A 23,876-nucleotide genomic window follows, 5' to 3' on the forward strand; every position below is an offset into this window, starting at 1 on the left:
CTGAGTGTGGCTTTGCAGTAACGTTTCGTGATCTACTGAGATCATTGAAAGGTTTGCGCCACTGCAGCCTGGTCCTCCTGACAACATCCCTGCTTTTGCCCTCCTGTGCAATGTGCAACTAGGCTGCATTGGTGTCCTGGGGAGGTCTCTTCCACCCATTGGAAGGGAAGAGGACTTCCCTGCGTGCTGTGACTCCCTTCATAAGCATATGGAGGGAGTCATGCGAGAACCTGGGTGTAGCTGTGCACCTCTGTGCAGTCATTGTCAGTGTTTGCAGCACCTCAATGCTGCAGAACACTGACAGCACAAATGTCAAAATAAATTTGAGCATGGTCCCTTTAAGGAAACCGGCTGATGACGCGTCATCAAATGACGTCATCAGACCCGCTTCCTTCAATTGGCCGGGAAACTCGCTGGCCGAGCCTAACAAACCCAATCATGGGAAAGTCATTTCAGAGGCCGGGATGGAGCCAGCAGTGGGGCAGAGACCCGCCACTGACCTCGCCCGCCACGGTCCCGCCGAGGCAGGGTAAATCATGGCCCTGGTCAATAATTTGCCCTCAATTCCGTGGGCTTCCACCTTAGTTAACAGTCTCTTATGTGGGACTTCTGGAAGTCCATATAAATAACATCCATAGACATTCCCCTGGCCACTACTTTAGTCACCTCCTCAATCAGGTTTGTCAGACATGACCTACCTTTCACAAATCCATGCTGGCTTTCTCTGATCAACTGAAAATTTTCGAGGTATTCAGTCACCCTGTCCTTAATTATAGACTCTAGCAATTTCCCGACAACAGATGTTAGGCTAATTGATCTATAATTCCCTGGTTTCCCTCTCTCAGCAATCTTAAAAAGCAGAGTGACATGTGCAATTTTCCAATCTAAAGGAATGTTTCCTGAATCGAGAGAACTTTGGAAGATTATAGTTAGGGCATCTGCAATGTGCTCACCTACTTCCATTAAAACCCTGGGATGGAAACCATCTGGTCCTGGGGATTTGTCACTCTTTAGTGCCATTATTTTCTTCTTACTGTTATTTTACTTACGTTAATTTTATTGAATCCCTGTCCCTAATTCAATATTAGTTTCCTTGGGCTTTCTGACATGTGATCCTCTTCCTCTACTGTAAATACTGACGCAAAGTAATTATTCAACATGTCCGCCATTTCCTTGTTATCATTGACAATATCACTGCTTTCAGTTTTGAAGGGGCCCATGTTGCTCCTGACTACCCTCTTTTTCCTAATATAATAGTAAAAATTCTTTGTGTTGATTTTGATATCCCTTGCCAGTTTCTTTTCATACTCCCTTTTTGTAGCTCTTGCTGTCTGTTGTGTGACCCTTTGTTCTTTGTATCTTTTCCATTCACCAGGATCTGTGCTGTTTTTTGCATTTTTGTATGCTTTTTCTTTTAGTTTTATGCTGTCCTTTACCTCGTTAGTCATCCATGGCTGTTTCCTTTGGCAAGTAGGGCTCTTTCCCCTCAGGGGTATAAACTAGTTCTATATCACCTTAAATTCTTTTTTGAACATCTCTCACTAATCTTCTGTCGTTTTACCCATTAACAGATTTGCCCAGTTTACTGTGGACAGTCTCTGTCTCATCCCATTGAAGTCGGCCTTATCCAAATCTAGAATCTTAGTAGCTGTTTCGCATTTCTCCCTTTAGAACGCTACGTTGAACTCAATCATGATGTTATGATCGCAATTGGATAAATGTTCACGCACATTTAGGCTGTTAACAAAATCTGGAACTTATCTTCGGGATCCTCTTCAGCAGGGCCGTCTGCTTATGCTGACCAGTTCAGTCCAAAAATGGCAAGCGGGGTCCTATGTATGTCATAGAAATTTGCAGTTTAAACGGGTCTCCTCTGGCCGCCCAGGGGTAGGCCTGATGGAATGTTGCTGTGGCCACAGTGCCAGCGCCAATGAGGCGGTAGGTCATTGCCCACCATTTTCGGGGTGTCACCGTCCTGTTTCCAACGGAGGCCTGAAAAGTCACCCCGTTATTATTACGGGAGGAGTGGAACACTGTTACAGGAACCTCTTTGGTATCCGGCACCGACGGGACCAGGATGATGCCGGTTGATTAAAAATTCCGGATGACGCAGAGGGCTATCTACCGAGGCTATTTTTAACAAACAAAAATTAAAAAAATCAAGAAATGTGCAGTATACAATAATTGGGTACTCACCTACAGAATGTTGTGTTAAATGGATGGTGGAAGATGCTTGATTAAGTACAGTACTGCCAGTTGAGGGTAATCCATAACTCTTTAATTACTTAACTAACAAAACTTATACAGAAAAATGGCGGATCGGAAGAGACTACAGACAGCGCCAAGAAGCCGAGTAGTGGCAGTTTGGAGAACTACCCCCACTGACTAACTCGGCTACCGCGGGAGACTCGGATTCTGCAACATTGCCGGTTATTGAGGTGTTGTTTTCGGAGTGAGAATTTTGCCGGTTAATAGAGAATTCCGGATATTTAGGTGCCGTTTAAATGAGAGTTTCCTGTACCTAACAAACCGTCATGGTGCTTGAAAAGGTAATTCATTGCATGAAAAGCACGATAAAAAAGAATCTATTCTAACTTAATGCTTTTAAATGACCCACTAATGCTATAAAATGTCCTCACAGCAGCACATAAATGTGGATTTATCTGAGAAGCAAATACTCCTTAGTCCCTTCTAACTTAAGCGTTGATCACAACTTGCAAGAAAAATCACATCAATTCAGACAATGCTGCATTTGAACTATGCATCAGTATTGTGGAATGAAGAGGAGAACAACCAAAAAGGAGCAAAGCCTCACCAAGTGGAAATATGAATACCGCTCTCCAGTTATTATTTATGTGATATTATAATAAGCAATTTGATTTAAAAGCAGTAAAATATAACAGATAGTATTTCCCCCCAACATCTAAAAAGGCTCAGCCCCTCTGCTGCTGAAACCCTCATCCATGCTTTTGTTACCTCCAGATTGACTGTTCCAAAGCTCTTCTGGCCAGCAAGCCATCTTCCACCCTCCGTAAACTTGAGCTCATTCAAAACTCTGCTGCCCGTATCCTAACTCTCGCCATTGTATTTGTGACAACTTGTCAATTTAATATATGCGTGAAGTACCGTTACATTAAAGAGTCAACAGAAGTACTTGTCTTGACACCTAAGGGGTTTACCGCAGGGAGTTGAAAACAGCATTGGAGTTCTTTCAAAAGCTGGTGTTTAATCAGAATGACAGGCTCAGTGACAGTCCCTGCTTCAGGAACAAACTGTTCAAGAATGTTTGCAAAAAGTTAAAACAGATTCAATTCAGCAGATAGAAACCGAAACTTTGTTCATACAATTCAAGGAAATTCATGACCTTAATTTGCAGATATTCTTATTTTTTATTCGTTCAAGGGATGTGGGAGTCGCTGGCAAGGCCAACATTTATTGCCCATCCCTAGTTGTCTTTGAGAAGGTGGTGGTGAGCCACCTTCTTGAACCACTGCAGTCCGTGTGGTGAAGGTACTCCCACAGTGCTGTTAGGGAGGGAGTTGCAGGATTTTGATCCAGCGACGATGAAGGAACGACGATATGCTTCCAAGTCAGGATGGTGTGTGACTTGGAGGGGAACTTGGAGGTGGTGGTGTTCCCATGCGCTTGCTGCCCTTGTCCTTCTAGGTGGTAGAGGTCGCGGGTTTGGGAGGTGCTGCAGAAGAAGCCTTGGCGAGTTGCTGTAGCGCATCTTGTAGATGGTGCACACTGCAGCCACTGTACGCCGGTGGTGGAGGGACTGAATGTTTAAGGTGGTGGATGGGGTGCCAATCAAGTGGGCTGCTTTGTCTTGGATGGTGTCGAGCTTCTTGAGTGCTGTTGGAGCTGCTCTCATCCAGGCAAGTGGAGAGTATTCCATCACACTCCTGACTTGTTCCTTGTAGATGGTGGAAAGGCTTTGGGGAGTCATGAAGTGAGACACTTGCCACAGAATACCCAGCCTCTGACCTGCACTTGTTGCCACAGTATTTATGTGGCTGGTCCAGTTAAGTTTCTGGTCAATGGTGACCCCCCAGGATATTGATGGTGGGGGATTTGGCGATGGTAATGCCATTGAATGTCAAGTGGCGGTGGTTAGATGCTCGCTTGTTGGAGATAATCATTGCCTGGCACTTGTGTGGCGCATATGTTACCTGCCACTTAGCCCAAGCCTGAATGTCGTCCAGGTCTTGCTGCATGCGGGCATAGACTGCTTCATTATCTGAAAGGTAATTAGTGCATTATAGACCTTCTCATTGTTTTTACGAGTATATATTGTAATTTTTGTATTCTCTGATAATTATGCTTTAGATTACTATTAATTTGTAAAGATATTAGTTGACTTACGCTGTAAACTTCTGGTCCATGTGGTAATTTTGAAGAGAATTTGGCAGAATAGTTTAAGATTACTCTGAATACAGTAAGCAAATTATTGGAAGTGGAGTAGTTGTTGTCCCCTTGTGTTTGCAACTCAACTCATCCCTTTTGTCTTTCGATCTCTCCTGCCATCCATCCTATCACAGACCTTCCCTTTGTTCTTTCCTCCCCTCCCCTCTTTCCCTGCCCCACACTTGCTTAGATATCTGTTACTTCTCCAACTTTTTCCAGTTCTGGCGAAGGGTCATCGACCTGAACCGTTAACTCTGTTTTTCTCTCTCCACAATGCTGCCTGACCTGCTGAGTGTCTCCAGCATTTTCTGTTGTTGTTATATAGAATACAGCTGCTGGATTGTAGTGGACAAGGTTTATTTATAGTAACAAAAACAGAAAATCGCGAGGCGTGGGGTGTGGGGGGGGGGGGGATAGTGCTCGGAAAAAGGGTAAATTTGGAGAAAATCAGTTTTTATTTTGAACCTCTCTAAACCTCAAGAAAGCAAGCAAAAGATTAATGAAGCACTCACAGACCCTAAGTTGTAGTGTTTAAAAACATTTTCTTTAACTGCTTTTCCTGTTTGATGAAAGGCCATACCTAAAACATTGGCCCGGAATTTCCGATCAGAGGCTTCCTGCGGGCGGATGCCTCCGACCTGAAAAAATCCACGAACTTACCTGCTGGCTCCATAGGTCCCGAGACTTGCGATCCTGGGCCTCCGCTCTATGAAATGCGCAGAGGCCCAGGTATCCCAGGGGCGCAGGCGGTTCGGAAGCGCCCCTGGGATCACGTGGGCCATGGGGAACCAATCGAAGGGAATCCCCCTTTCACACTTTTGACAGGTCTCTACGCGCAGATCTGTCAAAAGTATAAATGGGAATCGCTTAAGAAACACAGTTAAACATTAAATACATTCTTTTTAAATCACGTATTTAAAATGAGTTAAAATTACATTAAATTAAATATTTTAAACAAAAATTACATTTTTTGAAAAAATAATATAAAGTTTTTTACGGGGCTAAAAATAAACTTACCTTTTTTTAAAAAGTATTTTTAAATTTTAAATGAGTGAAAATGTTTCACTTTTTTAAAACTCTTATGCCGATAAAAGCAGGCCCTACGCCGGCTTTTACCAGGCGTAAGATTTTTAAAGGTTTTCAGCGGGCGGAGGTTCTGCAGAAAGCGGAACTCTCTACCCACGGTGGCCCTTCTCCTGGGCAGGCGGAGGATCAGTCAAGAGGATTCTTGACAGATCGCAAGTGCCGGGTTTTAGCGCATGCGCTTCGCGTGCCTGACACCAGCACTTGCGCGGCCCCTACGGGTGTGGACACACCTCGTACACACCCGTGGCCACATTAACTTATTTCCTTTCTCCATGGATGCTGCCTGACCTGCTGAATGTTTCCAGCACTTTCTGTTTTTGTTCATGTTTTTAAGCTATTTGCTCTGTGAAGGAATAAGCCATATAACCTATTTTAGAAAAATACACTATCCTATGAAAGAATTCTGGCTATTGAGATAAGACAGTTGTTGACCCTGAATAAATAACCTTAATGAAACAGAAGGTGCATGGCTCCGACAAGCTGACCTTTTGGGAACAAAAACAATGGTCCACCCTGGATAAGGTGTTCTGATTTAAACTTCGTAAAGATGGCACATAAGATAAGGAACATCTGCCCTCGTAAAGATGACATAAAATAAGGGACACCTGCCCTTCACACCATTTTATATGGTGACCCTAGAACACCTAGAGACAAGACAAGATTCTGGAATATTACAAGCTGATGTAGCAGTAAAGAATTGCAGAGGTCAGCAGAAAGATGAATAGGGATAATTAACTTAGGCCAGCAGAAACTTTAAAGGAAATACAAATGGAAAAGGGTATAAATATTGAAGTCTCAAATGGGATATCAGCGTCGCCTTAATTGGGCAAAGCGATTCTTGACTACAGAGGCTGGCTCTGTGGTCTACCACTCTTTGTACCTCGGGGATCAAAGGTATTTGATATTGATGGATATCCTGTATAGAAAACTTTAAGAACTGCAATACTGTAGCAAAGCTAAGATTTAAAAGTAAGATTCTCTGTTAATAATAAGATTGTATTTTTTCTCTTTTTAGAACTGTTAACGTTGCGATTGACTGATTCACCAACTGTGAATTGCATGTCAGTTCTTTTAATAAATCTCTATATATTTTTCGAATTGTCTCACATAAGTCTTCTGTATTAATAACTCACAAACTCAATCTTTGTACACTCTTTGGTGAAGAGTTACAGAATTCTGAAGGAGTTCTCCGGACCCTCATAATATCCGGGACGTTACAGTCTAGCTAAACTTATTAAAAGCGCTATCTGGAGGATGGTAACATTCTTGGTTGTTCGTTTCCTTTAGGGAGAGATAGCTCGGACCTTTAGACCCAGTTAAGTGTCTTTAGGATTCGGCTACCTCAAACTTTAGTTGAAAGTGAACGTCTGAGAAATACGCCTAATCCGGGGTAGCCCCAAAATAGTAAATATCCCTTCAGCTCTTCCTCTACAGACCCTTCACCATACCATACACTTCATGCACTGTTCAACTTTTCGATGGTCACACTTCAGCTCAAGGTGAACTCAGCGACCCACTTTGTTTAATTTGGCAACTGCATTACCCCAGCACGAGCACAGTTTGACGCAGAAAGTTAGTTCGGGGATGTGCTTGGATCGCACCAGTGATGTCATCATGCACGCTGTGCACGCATGTCATAACACAACATATGTGATGATGTCACCGGTACGATGTGCACACATCTCACGGATCCACAAACAGCAGGTGAATTCGGGCTTTTAAAAGGCGAATTTTGGTTTTTGAAAAATAAAAATGAGTTTTAACTGACCCACTAACCTAGAAAAATCCAGGAATTTATTGGTGGAAGTTAGTAAAAACTTAAAGGTTTCCCTATATTGCTGAAATAATTCACATAGGATAGGATATACAGAAATAGGCCATTCTGCCCAATCAGTCCATGCCGGTGTTTATGCTCCATTCGAGCCTCCTCCCATCTTTCCTTATCTAACTCTCACAGCATAACCCTCGATTCTCTTCTCCCTCATATGCTTATCTAGTCTCCCCTTAAATGTATCTATACTATTTGCTTCAACCACTGCGATAGCGAGTTTCACATTTCCAAGAAACTGGGCCTCCTGTATTGTGCCAAAAGACTCACTTTCGCCTCAACAACTCTTCTTTAATTCATTTTATGGGATGTGGGCGTCACTGGCAATGCCAGCATTTATTACCCATCCCTAATTTCCCCTGAGAAGGTGGTGATGAGCTGCTTTCTTGAACCGCTGCATTCCATGTGGTGAAGGTACTCCCACAGTGATGTTAGGTAGGGAGTTCCAGGATTTTGACCCAGCGACGATGAAGGATCGGCGATATACTTCTAAGTCAGGATGGTATGTGACTTGGAGGGGAACGTGGAGGTGGAGGTGGTGATGTTCCCATGCGCCTGCTGCCCTTGTCCTTCTAGGTGGAAGAGGTCATGGGTTTGGGAGGTGCTGCCGAAGAAGCCTTGACGAGTTGCTGCAGTGCATCTTGTAGATAGTACACACTGCAGTGACGGTACACCGGTGGTGGAGGGAGTGAATGTTTAAGGCGGTGGATGGGGTGCCAATCAAGTGGGCTGCTTTGTCCTGGATGGTGTCGAGCTTCTTGTGTTGTTGGAGCTGCACTCATCCAGGCAAGTGGAGAGTATTCCATCACACTCCTTACTTGTGCCTTGTAGATGGTGGAAGGACTTTGGGGAGTCAAGAGGTGAGACACTCGCCGCAGAATACCTAGCCTCTGACCTGCTCTTTTTGCCACAGTATTTATGTGGCTGGTCCAATTAAGTTTCTGGTCAATGGTGACCCCCAGGATGTTGATGGTAGGGGATTCGGTGATGGTAATGCCGTTGATTGTCAAGGGGAGGTGGTTAGACTCTTGCTTGTTGGTGATAGTCATTACCTGGCACTTCTGTGGCGTGAATGTTACCTGCCACTTATCAGCCCAAGCCTGAACGTCATCCAGGTCTTGTTGCATGTGGGCATGGACTGCTTCATTATCTGTGGAGTTGCGAATGGCGCTGAACAATGTGCAGTCATCAGCGAACATCCCCATTTCTGACCTTATGTTGGAGGGAAGGTCATTGATGAAGCAGCTGAAGATGGTTGGGCCAAGGACACTGCCCTGAGGAACTCCTGCAGCGATGTCCTGGGGCTGTGATGATTGACCTCCAACCACCACAACTATCTTCTTTTGTGCTAGGTATGACTCCAGCCAGTGGAGCGTTTTCCCCCCCGATTCCCATTGACTTCAGTTTTACGAGGGCTCCTTGATGCCACACTCGGTCAAATGCTTAAATGCAGTTACTAGGTAAATTCAGACCAATTTTATGGTTTTTTCTGAAATATTAATGTTTCACTTCCCAAACAAAACTTGCAGGAACTGATATTTACTGTGAGTAACTTGGATTTGGTACCTCCACCCTCTTTAATTGTGTCTGTAAATTTTCATTATACTGTGAGATTAAACAAGGTTATAGAGTTTGTACTCAAAATATAATTTTTTTGTGGACTGTATAAAAAGACTGCACTTCTAGTCTGAATCAATTCCTTAGGTCTTTTACCAGCTGGAGGAAGTTTAATTGCGCAGTAGATGTAGTTTGCGATTAAAAAAAAAAGTTTCCAGTGGAGTTACAGCTAAAGTTTATTGCCCTCAGAAACATTCGGAGAACTTCCACCAAACATCACAGAACAATCAGCCTGTGTTATAGAGTATTACATTTCATACTTGAATTCAATGAATGGTTTAACACTAAATCCTTTCTTGTCCCTGCGCACACATAATATCTTGCACATTATTAGCTCGGTTCCTTCGAGCTGTATGCTCAGCAACTGTCATTATCAAAGTGCACCATCCCTTTGCTGCTAAAAGTACCCTACATTGTGATTAGAGTGGAAATGCATTATGTTGGCTTCAAAAGTATTTGATAAGTACAGTACGTAGAATATTGCTCAGGGCCTGTAATGTGGTTTGTAATGCAAAATGCATTAAACCGTATCATTAAAAAAATATATATTCTAAATTAGTATAAATGTATCTCACTGTTTTTGTTTTTGTTTTAATTGTTGATAAATAGATTGAATTTATATTGAAGACCTTCAAATGTAGTTGATGATTTTATAATGTAATGCATGTCACCTCAAACCGTATCACTGCTTTTATGTTCATCTAAGTTGTTACTAATGTAAAAGATATCAGTATATTTTATACATTTAATGGGCTGGATTTTGTCACTGTGGGTGGACCGGGGCGTGTCAGGTGGAAATCGTGTCAGGACCCCGACTCCTAAGTGAAGTGTTGAAAAAGTGGGATTTTCCCCTAATTGGGCAATTGATTTCCTGCGTGTGGGAACCACTGGCCCAATGAGTCTTTTCATACAGACAGTCGCCTCCGATGATGTCATCCGTGCTGTTGGATTTAAGGCCTGCAAGCAGCCTTGATTCTTCTGGAGACTGCAAAGGCTCTGTAATTTATATGAAGGAGTTGAATTGTGGAAAATGTCAACAATCAAGCAAAAGTGTGCTCCTCGCTTTGATGAGCCCTCTCTCCAAGCTCTGGTGCACGGAGCCAGCTGTAATAAGGAGGTGCTGTTCCCTTCCTCAGGGATAAAAAAGCCACTCCAGCAGACAAAAGCTGTGTGGCTACAAGTGGCCCAGGAGGTCAACTCCACTTCGATGAGCTGCAGAACCTGGCTGCAATGCAGGAAGAAATTTCATGACTTTCTCCGCACAGGAAAAGTGAGTATGACTTTCCCATCACCCTCAATCTGATCCCCATCGCCTCTCCTCACCAGCACTCTGCTTTGCCAACCTCTTCCTCCACATGCCACTTACATCCCTGCACCCTTACCCATTCCCTCTCTCTCTATGGTCACATTCACTTAACTATTCGACCATGCAGCCCTCACACTCCCTATCGCTGTGATGCCATGACAACAACAACTTACAACACACAGGGAGGGTCCTTTGTATCCTTCTAAGCATCTATGCTATGCATTCACTACACTCACTCCTTCATTGTCACTCAAACTCCACTTGTGTCCCTCATTGCAGGAAAAGAGAGCCCACAATAAGAGGGAAAGAGCCATGACACAAGGAGGGCCACCCTCATTAGCCCAGCTCACCCCCTGGGAGGAGGCGGCCCTGGAAATTGCTGGGATCGAGGAGGATATCCAAGTGGGGAACGGACAGACAGGCGCATCACAACAAGCTGGTGACAGAATAGTTTCGAATCTCTCTCATTGACATAGCATGAGTCACTGATAATGATTCTGATGCTCTAACAGATTGACTTATGATCATCTGCAATATTCAATGTGCATGTAACCTTGGCCTCACATCTCTGACTCTTTCCTTTACTCCCCCACAGGACCATCAAAAGCCCCCGTCCCCACTATCCAGGAGGAACAGCCTGAGCCTCCAGACTCCTCAGATGAAGTGCAGCATCAACAGAATTCCACGCACCCAGCACCAGCGCAGACACTCACACCTCGGTGGGACCTTCGGGACATAGAGTAGTGCTGTCACCTAGTGTATCACAGCTCACAAGTGAGCATCAGCAGATGGTGGAGACAGTGACAGCTGTGGAGAGTCCTCGTCGGAGGGCGCAGGACTCTGCCAGCTCGGCTCCACTGCATGTCGACCCTGTGACTCCGGGTCCATCCAGGAGAGCGGTGCTGGAACTCCAGGAACAGGTGCAGGAGTCTCTGGCAGGTTTTGTTTCCAGGGTTGCTGCGAGTGTGGAGTGAATGGAGGAGTCCATCGCAAACATGAGCAGAGCCTTTGTGGAGGCATTGGCTCATGAAAGCATCACCGCGGAAAGGATGGCAACCTCCATGGAAAGGATGGCTACCTCCATGGTAAGGCTGGCTACCGTAGAGGAGAGGATGGCTACGACCATGGAGGAGCTTAGTCGCCAGAGTATTGAAAACATGATCATTGTTCAGAATAGAATGACATCTCTTGAGGAGCGATGGTCAGCTATTGAGCAAACAAACCAGACCTTCATGCAAGTCCTCTGAAGTAGGACTTCCAGTGCAGAAACAGGTCCTCATGGCCCCCCTGCAGTGTAGCAAGGTGCTCTCAAGCCACTTCCTAGCTCTGAAGTGGGGCTGACCCATGAATGGGATGTTGGTGGCAGACAACAAGGAATTGGGGGCTCCTCTCCAAGTGCTCACATGACCATGCCACAGCAAAGCCCTCGGTCAGAGCCCCACCAGAGTCCTTACCCAACTGAGATGGGCGTCTCAGCCCCTGCACAGCCGCAGGAGCAGCAGACTGTTGGCGAGCCCGCACAGGTTTGCCACCCCAGAGGACGCCCGCCAAAGGCGTCGAGACAGGAGCAGCAAGAGAGTGAGCAAGGGGCCTCCACATCTGCTGAAGCCACAGGGGAAGCACCATGTAGGAGCACGCGTAAGAGGAAGATAAAGCACAAGTAGTCATAAGGGTAGTCACTTGGGTGCTGTGTTGTTTTGTTTTTGGACCAGCCATCATTGTGATTGTATTATAAAGTGTTTTGATGGCAAACTGTTAAAGTTGTGGCCTGTGTCATTTCGCAAATGGGACTTTCACATTGAGGGCTTAGGGCGCCTTGCGATTGTCAGAATGGTGGTCAGAGTGATAGGATTCCGCAGGTTCTTGTCCATTGTCGATGCTCTGGTAAGAAGGTGCGAGACTAAAGTATTTGATTGTGGAGGCTAAGCAAATCTGGTCAGGATGAGTGCATCCCTTGCATCCCGGGCAGCAATGCTGTCGCGCGCTGGCGCCTTCTGGCCTGTGCATCTTCAGGTGGGTGACTAGCAGCTTGGCGGTCCTGTTGATGCTCCTGCTGTTGGTGCTGCTGTTGCTCATGGTTCTGCTGCTGCCATGGCTGGTCTTCGTCCGAATCTGATGTCCAGGAGGAAGGGAATTAAATGGTTGCCATGCTTTTGGTATATGCCTCAAGGTGGGGAGACGGGTTTCCCAGGAGGTCACACTGGGGATGGGTGTCAGGCTCCAAACTTCCACAACACTGAGTATGCCTGCTAAAAGTTCCCCCAGACCTGAAACAACAAAGTTCTGCCACCTGCAAATGATCATTGGTGAAAACTCCTTTGTAATGGTGGAGCTGCAGCTGTTAGTAAGCAATCCACTTGTGAGGAAACATTACCTGACATGTTCCAGAGGAGGCGTGTAGGATGGGGGGAGTGACTAAAAATCGGAAAGGCCTCTCAAAATAGGATTATAGAGGCAATTAAGTGGTTGTTAAGGGCCTATCCCGCCTCTTGGAGGCAGGATGGAAAGGGGGTCAGAAAACACGCATTTGGGAAAATTGCTCGGAGGTGGGATCGGGCCCACCTGCCATTTTTGGCGATTTTAACAACTCATATGCCTCCAAACCCGCCTCCTCAAGGCTGGTAAAATCCAGCCCAATGTGTTCACTGTTGCTGAGGGCCTTTAATTATGTAATTTCTCTCATAATTTTATGCAAAATATCCTAAACCTTCTCACTTTGCTTCTTAAATGTATATCTCCAAATTACCAGAGTAAACTACAGAAAATATTTAGGGGGAAAAATTCAGTTGGTTTGCACCTCCCGTTAGCACCTTAAGAGGGCGCTAATGGGGCGCAAAGCAACGAGCGCCTGTGTGCGGCGATGTTTGCGCCGCTCGCGAAATTAACTAGACATTTTGCGGTGGCGCTAAACACTGCCGCCACGATCTCCTGCGCTGGCCAATCGTGACGTCAGTCGAGTGCGCAACGCCCCGGTAGTGCCCTGGACCGGATATTGAGTGGCGCCCCCTGCCTTACCGCCTGCCGCTAGCAACGACAGGTTGAGGGGAGTGTTTTGCAGTCAGGGACTGGGGGAGCGCTATTTAAAGGCGACTGCTTCCTGCCTTTTTTTGTTGGTGACATTTTTGCACCACGCATTCTGAGAGAGAGAGAGAGCGAGAGAGTTCTGGAGAGATTCAACGCTATGTGAAGGAGTTTGGGGTACTGAGCAGCACTTTGCAGTTTCATTTTGATTTGCCCTTCCTTGTATTGATTTAGAAGAGACTGTGGGGCTGCACTCTGAGCTCTTTCCCTGGTCTCTCCATTGTTCTTTCCAGCAGATTTGATGTACAGGTCTCTCCAGGCTGAGATTCAAGGTTGCAATGAGCAGGATGTGGATGGAGAGCAAGATCGACCCTCCCCTTTAAGAACTGGCCGGTGCCAGTGTGTCTGTGTTCCATTGCTGACTGACATCACATGAGCTTCGCCAGCGCTCTGCGGTAGCGCCTCGCTCCTCAGCCTTTGCGCCTTAAGAGAGGTGTGTAGCGCCTGATTTAGCGCTCCAATCACCTCCGGGGGGCGATAAAAGCCAAGTTTGCAGTTGGAGGCGATAATTAGCGCCAGGCGCTAAACTTTGCGCACGGTCGATAATCGTGCCCCAAACGGGGTGATACTGAATTTTTCCCCCTTAATGTTTTAAATGAATATGTAGTGTCGGTGAATGCTGTTAATTGTTCTGCTAATATTTATGCAAAGCATTTCAAATATTATAACTTTGCTCAGATAAATCCAAATTTGTCTTAGAATTAAAATGCATTTATTTGTGTTCAAAGTTATGTGGGGTTTTGATCAAGTAAATAAAGGACAAACTATTTCCAGAACCAGAGGACACAAGAGTAAAGATAATTGGCAAAAAAAAGCCGGGGGGGAGGGGGAGATGAGATTTTTTTTTTACTCAGCGAGTTGTTATGATCTGGAATGCACTACTTGAAAGGGTGCTGGAAGCGGATTCAGTCGTAATTTTCAAAAGATAAGTGGATATGTACTTTAAAAAGGAAAAATTTGCAGGGCTACAGGGAATGAGCAAGGGAATGGGACTAATTGGATGGCTCTTTTGTAGGCACGGTGGACTGAATGGCTTCCTTCTGTGCTGTCTGATTCTAATGCTCCTTATTATTGAGCGTTTTAACTGTGTTTAATCATTTTTGCTTAGCAGATGATTACCATGCAGCCATACTCAAATGCTATTCAAAATTGACCTCCCCGTCTTGCATTTTCAGGGTATATTAGAATGACCTCTGTAAAATGGATGATAATACCCAAACAAGCAACAAATGTTACAGGAAGCAGACTAGATTGCCCAACTTGTTACAATTTGACTAGTTTTATATAATAATGGAAGCACATTCCTTGTGAAAGTTTAGAACTCAATCACAACCAGAGTCACTGGAACATTGCAGATTACTGGTGTATTTTCTTTCATTCCCTGCAGTGAAAGTGTTGCCAATCTTTTTCCCTGCTCCCAGTTCACGGAAGCAAGATTTGCCCCTTCCCTTCCTCCCAAGTTCATGGAGGCACACTCCTTGTGTCCCGGTTCCATAATGCTGCCCCCAAGCTCCCTACTCGATGTTGCTGCTTCGCTCCAGGATCGGACATTGCCACGCCTTGAGCGGCCGCGTTCGCGCCCAGGTGTCCCTGGAGATGGAGCACGCGGTGTCCACCGCAACGCTTGAGGCCTTCCGCCACCGGTGGGCACTGGAGGGACCGGAGTGCTTCATTGCCCCAGAAAATAGAATTACAAGTGACATTACAGTTTAACATCTAATCAACAAATCATGGACTTAAAAGATTCTCCAGATCTCTCTTTTACTCATATCCATCTTGTGGATAATTCTTACTAAACATGATTTCTCCTTAGCCCTCAATTGTCCCAATCCAGATTCCATGTAACTCTCCACTTCAACTTCAATTTCAATCCCTCTAACAGGTACCAGTGTATTTAACTCTATTCTGATTGTTTCATTAATTAGATAGTTTCTCAATGGAGTATGTGTCAATGCTTTAAAGGTTGTCACGCTCTCCTGAACCACATTAACCATTTCATGTTTTGCTGTTGTCAAGTAACTGAGCAGACTGAGACCCGTTCTTCAGTGCAGATTCACCATACATTCCCGGATGGTAATTGCCTCATAAGTAACTAATCACATTTGAACACTCATACCGGTATCTCAATATCGTGCCACATGTGCCATCCGATACAAGTCTTTCTTGGGTTTTCAGGTGATCTTATCAAAAGATTCTTTGGAGGGGTCTTTGTTCATCTTCCACTGCATGGTTCTGATGTCTTGGGTAGTGGCCAGGCTATCAAGTTCAGTTTTCTTAAAAAGTTTATTATAGGCAGGGACACAAATGTCTCCAAGAGAAAGCTATCAATTTACTATTCTTAACTACACTTTCCTGACTTTCACTAGAAAGTTTGGAAAATTCTCAATTGGTGGTGTAATTCTCCTGTTTCTATCTCACACCCTCAATCACTTCCTCTCTCCATTTTACACATCTAATAATTACCATTCATATCTCATTCATGAGCCCTGGAGAAACTTTATTGTCCAGTACAATATTTAAGATTGAAAACATAGTTCAAACATTCTCACTTGGTCCAAGTTATTAACACTTTTTATTTATCATTATTTTAGAGGATCTTTTATTTTCCCAAAAGTAATCCTATAGTGCCTGAATCCATTTTGTTATTACAAAATTATCCCAAAATCCAAACAGCAGTATTATTGAACTGACAGAAATGAAATTGAACATTGACAAAACCTATCAATTTATCCTCCATTTCCAATTTCAGAAACAAGTGATTCCCAGGCTAGGTGGCTTACACAGTGTTTTAACATTAGAGACAGAAGTGCTGCAATTAGTTTACAAGGTAACTTCCATATAACAAAAGAAAGAAGATACTCCATTGTGACTTTACTTAGAGCCCAAGGGGTTAATTTATCAAATCATAATTTTTCTTCTGTCACTGTGGGGAAATATTAACATAAAATTAAGAAACTTAAATTTAATAATGTCCAATATCTTTAAATTTCATACTAAAGTTGTTGCTCGATGAACTTAAACAGCTGTCAGTAGAAAGGGTTAACTCCTTTGCAGGTTTTTAAGAAGGTGGAGCAAAACATTGTCAGATGCACGCAATTGCGTCACTTCACGTAAATTTAAAAAAACTTTCCCGATCGAAAAAGACAGTTGTGTTTTCACACTTTAACTAAACATGAACAGAACAGATAAAAGAAAACAAACTAGCACATGCAAACTGTAGCATTTTGTAATCGCTCTCCATTCAAATAATAGTTTGCTTTTTTATTTTTCCTGCCAAAGTGGATAACCTCGCACCTTCCCACATTATACTCCATCTGCAAAATGTTTGAATGGAGGTGTTCCGCAAAGCGGTCGCCCAACCTGCGTTTGGTCTTCCCAATGTAGAGGATACCGCATCATGAGCAGCGAATACAGTACACTAAATTGCAAGAAGTACAAGAAAATCGCTGTTTCACCTGGAAGGGGTGTTTGGGGCCCTGGACAGTGGGAAGGGAGGAGGTAAAAGGGCAGGTGTTGCATCTCCTGCGTTTGCACGGGAAGGTGCCGGCCTGATGTAAGCCCCCAAAGTGCGGACTAAGTGATATACAAAGTCGACGTCACTGGCTTGTTGAAAGAAAGACAGACCCAATAATTGAAGTCAAAACGGTTTATTCAGGCCTGGGGAGAGCTTCTCGCATCCCAATACGAGTCCCACCTCCACTGAACCTCTCAAGATCTACACAGTTATACACAATTTGCAAGCCCTCCCTCTCAGAGATCCAATCGATTTAAAAGTCTATACAGTAATCACTATCTAGGAGTGTCTAACCCATACAGAATAACCTATAAGATAAGTTTCATTTTCCACTGAAGGAGGCATGTAGGCCTTCTGATTTCTTGGAAATGAGTCATCCAGGGCATGTGACTTCTAGGAAACGAGTCATTCCCCTTCTGGCCTCTACTAAGTTTCGTTTCTCCAGAGAAAAGGGTTATGCCAGTATCTCCTTTTGTAAGTTTCACCTCTCTAAACTGGTAGGGTCATTTCTGCAATTAAACATACAAATAATTAGTACACTTCATCTTTAAGCATTCTGTGGCCGCGATTGAGTTCTACTAAACATGCCCTGTTACGCTCAATTTTAATCTCTTACTTTACAGCCGAAGGGAAAGGGCTGTTAGGGGTGATTGAGGAGTGGACCAGGGTGTCGCGGTGGGAGCGGTCCCTTTGGAATGCTGAAAGGGGAGGTGAGGGGAAGATGCGTTTGGTGGTGGGATCACGTTGGAGGCGGTGGAGGATGATCCGTTGAATGTGGAGGCTGGTGTGGTGAAAGGTGAGGACAAGGGGATCCCTATCGTGGTACCTGCCCGTTCAGTCCGTAAGGGTGACCCTGAGCTTCCGGTCGCCTGTCACTTTAATTCTCCGCTTCACTCCCACTCTGATCTCTCTGTCCTCAGCCTCTTACACTGTTCCAATGAAGCTCAACGTAAGCTCGAGGAACAGCACCTCATCTTTTGATTAGGCACTTTACAGCCTTCTGGACTCAACATTGAGTTCAACAATTTCAAACTATAACCCCTGCTCCCATTTTTCATGCTGTATGATTTTGCCATCCCCATTTGCAACATTTTATCTTTACTGCCTCTTATTTAGCACAGAGTATTCCTTCAATTCCTCCTCTTCCGTCTCTGCACCTGCTTAAAATCATTTGCAGCTTTTTCCAGTTCTGATGAAGGGTCCCAGACCTGCAACTCTGTTAACTCTGTTTCTCTCTCCACGGATGCTGCCTGGCCTGCTGAGTGTTTCCAGCATTTTCTGTTGTTATTTCAGATTTCCAACATCCGCAGCATTGGAGAAGAGTTGCCAAGCCTTGAGAAGGGGGGGAATTCTTGATCTGGAATTTGCTGGGATTGAGAATTCCCACCTGCAGCGTACAGGCAGGAGAGCCTGATCACAAAGCCAAGCAAAGCAAGCTGCATCAGATGGGAGTAGGGGCAGGGGTGAGTGCCACTGAATTATGAATGGGGGCAGGATGACTTCCCTCTCCGGGGTCAGCGAGCAGCAGCCAATCAGGGCGCAGGCTCCTTGGTTACCGCCCCCGCTGCCGGCCAATCTAACCTGCTGGCTGCGCGGCGAGCTGGTCCCGCCCTCTCCTCCTTGACACCCGATTGGCTGGCGGGAGATGGCCGCCGCACGCTCAGTGGCTGGGCGGCACCTGTCAATCAAGACGGGCTGGCGGCCAGGTTAGGTTGCGTGCGGCGCGGCTGGTTGGAGACGCGGTGGCCGGGGGCGAAGGCGCAGTGAGTGCGGTTGTCAGGTCAGCGTGAAGCGAGTCAGTAAGTACCGCGACTACCCGAGTGTTTGTCCGCTCTCCTGGTCGGCAACAGGCCTGATTTTAACCGATGTAATCTTCACCATTCTGGCGGACCCCCTCCGGCCGCTTGTCCTCTTAACAACCTCAGAGCGTCGGTAACTTTCTGATTGCAGCCAGAGCCAATGCACAGTGACAACCGTCCCTTTAAAGTTTTGTTCACTGAATTATTCTATTTTCCCCCAATTGGGGCTTTGTTGAAGCTGTATTGCTACCGACTAGTAATTCAAGGTCATATATACCGTCTACCCATGATCATTTTTCCCGAATTAGATATTGCTGCTGTGTATTTAATCATTGAGTGTGCTGGATTCATCTGTTCAGTTGGTTATTCAAATCTTCCATGAAAGAAGGATGTATGCATGTTTTCATGTGGGGATTAAATTGAACGTTATGGATGGAATCACTGCAATAGTGAGAAATGATATTGGGTCAAAGGATCAGGATAGTGAAACGGTTTGGGTGGAGATAATAAGGAATAATAAGGGGAAAAAAACACTAGTGGACGTAGTCTATAGGCCTCCTAACAGTTGCAACTCTGTTGGTCGGAGTATAAATCAGGAAATAGTTGGGGCTTGTAATAAGGGAACAGCTATAATCATGGGAGATTTTAACTTTCATATTGACTGGACGAATCAAATTGGGCAGGGCAGCCTTGAGGAAGAGTTCATAGAGTGCATTAGGGATGGGTTCCTTGAGCAGTATGTTACTGAACCAACCAGGGGGCAGGCAATCTTAGATCCTGTCCTGTGTAATGAGACAGGATTAATAAAAATTGTCCTAGTTAAAGGATCCCCTTGGAATGAGTGACCATAACATGGTTGAATTCCAAATTCAGTTGGAGGGTGAGAGAGTTGGATCTCAAACCAGCGTACTAAGCTTAAATAAAGGAGACTATGAAGGTATGAGAGCAGAGTTGACTAAAGTGGACTGGGAAAATAGATTAAGGTGTAAGATGGTACATGAGCAGTGGTGTACATTCAAGGAGATATTTCACAATTTTCAAGAAAAATATATTCCACTGAGGAAAAAGGGGTGTAAAAGAAAAGACAGCCATCCATGGCTAAAGTAATAAAGGATAGTATCCTACTGAAAACAAGGGCATATAAAGTAGCCAAATCTAGTGGGAGGATAGAAGATTGGGAAGCATTTAAAAGCCAGCAAAGAATAACTAAAAGATTAATTAAGAAAGGGAAGATAGATTATGAAAGTAAACTAGCAAAAAATATAAAAACAGATAGCAAGAGTTTCTACAGTTATATAAAAAGAAAAAGGGTGGCTAAAGTGAATGTTGGTCCCTTAGAGGACGAGACCGGGAAATTAGTGGTGGGGAACATGGAGATGGCAGAAACGCTGAACAAATATTTTTTTTATCAGTCTTTACAGTAGAGGACACTAAAAATATCCCAACACTGGACAAACAGGGGGCTATAGGGGGGGGGGGAGGAGCTAAACATGATTAAAATCACTAAGGAGATGGTACTCGGTAAGATAATGGGACTTAAGGCGGATAAATCCCCTGGACCTGATGGCTTACACCCTAGGGTCTTTAGAGAAGTAGCGGTGGTAATTTTCCAAAACTCCCTGGATTCAGGAAAGGTCCCAGCAGATTGGAAAACTGCTAGTGTAATGCCCTTATTTAAAAAGGGAGGTAGACAAAAGGCTGGAAACTATAGACCAGTTAGCCTAACATCTGTGGTTGGTAAAATGTTGGAGTCCATTATTAAGGAAGCAGTAACAGGACATTTGGATAAGCATAATTTAATCGGACAGAGTCAGCATGGTTTTATGAAGGGGAAGTCATGTTTGACAAATTTGCTCGAATTCTTTGCGGACGTAACAAACAGGGTGGTTAAAGGGGAACCAGTGGATGTGGTGTATTTGGACTTCCAAAAGGCATTTGACAAGCTGCCACACAAAAGATTACTGCACAAGATTAAAAAAAAAAAAATCACAGGATTGGGGGTAATATACTGGCATGGGCGGAAGATTGGCTATCTAACAGAAAACAGAGAGTTGGGATAAATGGTTCATTCTCAGACTGGCAATCAGTAACTAGTGGTGTTCCGCAGGGGTCAGTGCTGGGACCCCAACTCTTTACAATCTATATTAACGATTTGGAGGAGGGGACCAAGTGCAACATATCCAAGTTTGCCGATGATACAAAGATGGGAGGGAAAGCAGTGAGTGAGGAGGACATAAAAAACCTGCAAAAGGACATAGACAGGCTAAGTGAGTGGGCAGAAATTTGGCAGATGGAATATAATGTTGGAAAGTGTGAGGTTATGCACTTTGGCAGAAAAAATTAAAGAGCAAGTTATTATCTACATGGAGAGAAACTGCAAAGTGCTACAGTACAAAGGGATCTGGGGGTCCTGGTGCATGAAACACAGGAGGTTAGTATGCAGGTACAGCAGGTGATCAGGAAGGCCAATGGAATCTTGGCTTTTATTGCAAGGGGAATGGAGTATAAAAGCAGGGAAGTCTTGCTGCAGTTATACAGGGTAGGGGTGAGGCCACACCTGGAGTATTGCGTACAGTTTTGGTTTCCATATTTAAGAAAAGACATACTTGCTCTCGAGGCAGTTCAGAGAAGGTTCACTCGGTTGATTCCGGAGATGAGGGGGTTGACTTATGAGGAAAGGTTGAGTAGGTTGGGCCTCTACTCATTGGAGTTCAAAAGAATGAGAGGCGATCTTATCGAAACATACAAGATTGTGAGGGGGCTTGATCGGGTGGATGCGGGGAGGATGTTTCCACTGATGGGTGAGACTAGAACTAGGGGGCATAAACTTAGAATAAGGGGCTGCCCTTTCAAAACTGAGATGAGAAACTTCTTCACTCAGAGGGCAGTAAATCTATGGAATTTGCTACCTCAGAGCTGTGGAAGCTGCGACATTAAATAAATTTAAAACGGAGATAGACAGTTTCCTAGCTGATAAGGGAATTGGGGGTTACGAGGAGCGGGCAAGGAAGTGGACGTGAGTCTAGGTTCGGATCAGCCATGATCTTGTTGAATGGCGGAGCAGGCCCGAGGGGCCGTATGGCCTACTCCTGCTCCTACTTGTTATGTTCTTACGTTAGCCCTGATTTGCAACAGCAAAACAAATCAACCTCCTCAATTATGTAATTTGGTCAACTTGGAGCCAGCAACAGCTTGAGATTGTTTCCTGCCTCGCTCACTGGTAAATTTCCAGGGGGCTGCGTACTCGGAGTTCAGGAAAGTGCCCCATTTGTGTAACCTCTATGCCTTGGTTGATTCAATCTCTCCTTGTGATTAAGCCACCTTTAAAAAAACATAATTAAAGACCTTGTGCTCACTAAGCAATACATTAGAGCAGCTTCTCCCCACCCAGTTCCTCAAACCAGCACGGTGGCATAGTGGTTAGCACTGTTGCCTCACAGCACCAGGGACCCGGGTTCGAATCCGGCCTCTGGTGACTATCTATCTGTGTGGAGTTTGCACATTCTCCCCGTGTTTGCGTGGGTTTCCTCCAGGTGCTCCGGTTTCCTCCCACAGTCCAAAGATGTGCGGGTTAGGTTGATTGGCTATGATAAATTGACCCTTAGTGTTAGGGGGATTAAATACATGGGGTTACGGGGATAGGGTGGGATATGTGTTGGTGTAGGGGTTACGGGGATTGGGTGGGATATGTGTCGGTGCAGGCTTGATGGGCCGAAATGGCCTCTATCTGCACTGTGGGGTTTCTGTGATTCTGTGAAACCCCAAGACCATGCCCAATGCTACCAAAGCCCAGAACTCCTCGCTATTGCAGCTAACCCACACTCCCTCCTGCTAAAAACCAGATACCCACCCCATACTCTGATTGGCCTCATCCTCAGTTAGATTTTTGTGGCCTTGTGGACATAATTTCACCTTAGCAGCAGAATAACTACGTTGCGCATTACACTCCTGTGTTAATAAGACAGTGGGGTTGATTTTCAGTGTGCCGTGAGGCGGGCTTTTAGGTGTGCGGGGGGCAAAAATCCCGAATTCGGGGGCCCCGACACCATCCCGCCCAAAACCCGCCTCCACGTACCGCACTGCGACCCGCCGACCCGAGGCGGGAAGGGATTAGTGGCAATTAACTGCCTGTTAACAGGTAGTTAACAGGCAGTTTTTAGCCTAATCCCTATTTTGAGGGGTGTCGTGTGGGATTCCCGACGGCTCCAAACCACGCCAGGTTAGAGCAGGCGGGCTGTCGGGTTGAAGGACTTGGAGGGGTCGAGATGTCGGTGTTCAGGTGAGTGATGGGTGCATGAGTGCAAAGGTAAGTGTGTTTGGTGTGTCTAAAGTGTGTAAAGAAGTTTAAATCACCTGTACTTACCTTAACAGCCTTTCTTCCTCTAGGCTTCGGGAGTCCATCACTCAGCCGGCACAGAAAGCTGAACGGCTGCGATCTGTCAAAAGCAAGCCTGCAGCTTTCAGTGTCAGCGAGAGTTCTAACTGAGTCTGTGGAGAAGGACTCAGGTTAGAAGTAAGACTGTCAGTGTTTGACAGCTTCAAACAGCTGTGAAACACTGATATTTCATCTGTCAGCACGTCTTGATGGATGAAATTTCAGTCTGTGACGTCACCTGTTGCCGGGTGGCCCTTAATTGGCCTGCTGAGCCCGCTGGGCGGGCTCAACAAGGTCAATCAAGTGAAAATTGCGTGGATTGGCCGCATCTCGATGGAGGCGGGACTACAACCCGAAAGTTGTAGTCCCGCCTCCTTCCCGACTGCTGAATGAAAATCCAGCCCAGTGTATCATCTGATTCACCATGAGCAACACCACAGGACAGCCGCCAGTAATATAATAATGCTTCCATTTATGTAGTGTCTTACCTCATCAAAACGTTTCAGCACTTTACACGATGAATTACTTTTGATGTGAAGTAACTTATGGACTTGGTCTAGTTAGGTTGAAAGAAAACTTTTTTGTTTTTTAAAATTTCTTATACAAGAAATTCAGAGTTTAAAATTGTGAATATAGTGTGAAGACCCAGCAGTGAGTGTTGTTGGAGCTGCACCCCATCCAGACAAGTGGAAAGTATTCCATCACACTCCTGACTTGTGTGTATTGGGTAGTGGAGAGGCTTTGGGGAGTCAGGAAGGAGTTGAGCCACCTGCCGCAGAATACCCAACCTCTGAGCTACTCTAGTAGCCACGGTATTTGTGTGGCTGGTCCAGTTGAGTTTCTGGTCAATGTGATTCCCAGGA

At 45.1% G+C, this 23,876-nt stretch overlaps 1 protein-coding gene across 6 annotated transcripts in view; it reads left to right on the forward strand.

The window, feature by feature from the left end:
- The window catches only part of sfxn3 (sideroflexin 3), a 113,798-nt gene that overhangs the window by 17,116 nt on the left and 72,806 nt on the right, over nt 1-23,876 (forward strand). For 2 of the 6 annotated variants that reach the window (XR_015079182.1, XM_085994317.1), the window contains exon 1: nt 18,530-18,638. The exons of 2 other annotated variants lie outside the window; for them this stretch is intronic. The gene's annotated coding sequence lies outside the window, so the exon portion shown is untranslated. Of the gene's footprint in view, nt 1-18,529; nt 18,639-23,876 lie in introns of those variants that run through there. 2 more of the 6 variants (XM_085994320.1, XM_085994318.1) reach the window with 2 other exon arrangements.

The sequence above is a fragment of the Somniosus microcephalus genome, chromosome 8 (genome assembly GCF_052327205.1).
Source record: "Somniosus microcephalus isolate GS21.2 chromosome 8, FLI_Smic_1.0, whole genome shotgun sequence".
NCBI classification, from domain to species: domain Eukaryota; kingdom Metazoa; phylum Chordata; class Chondrichthyes; order Squaliformes; family Somniosidae; genus Somniosus; species Somniosus microcephalus.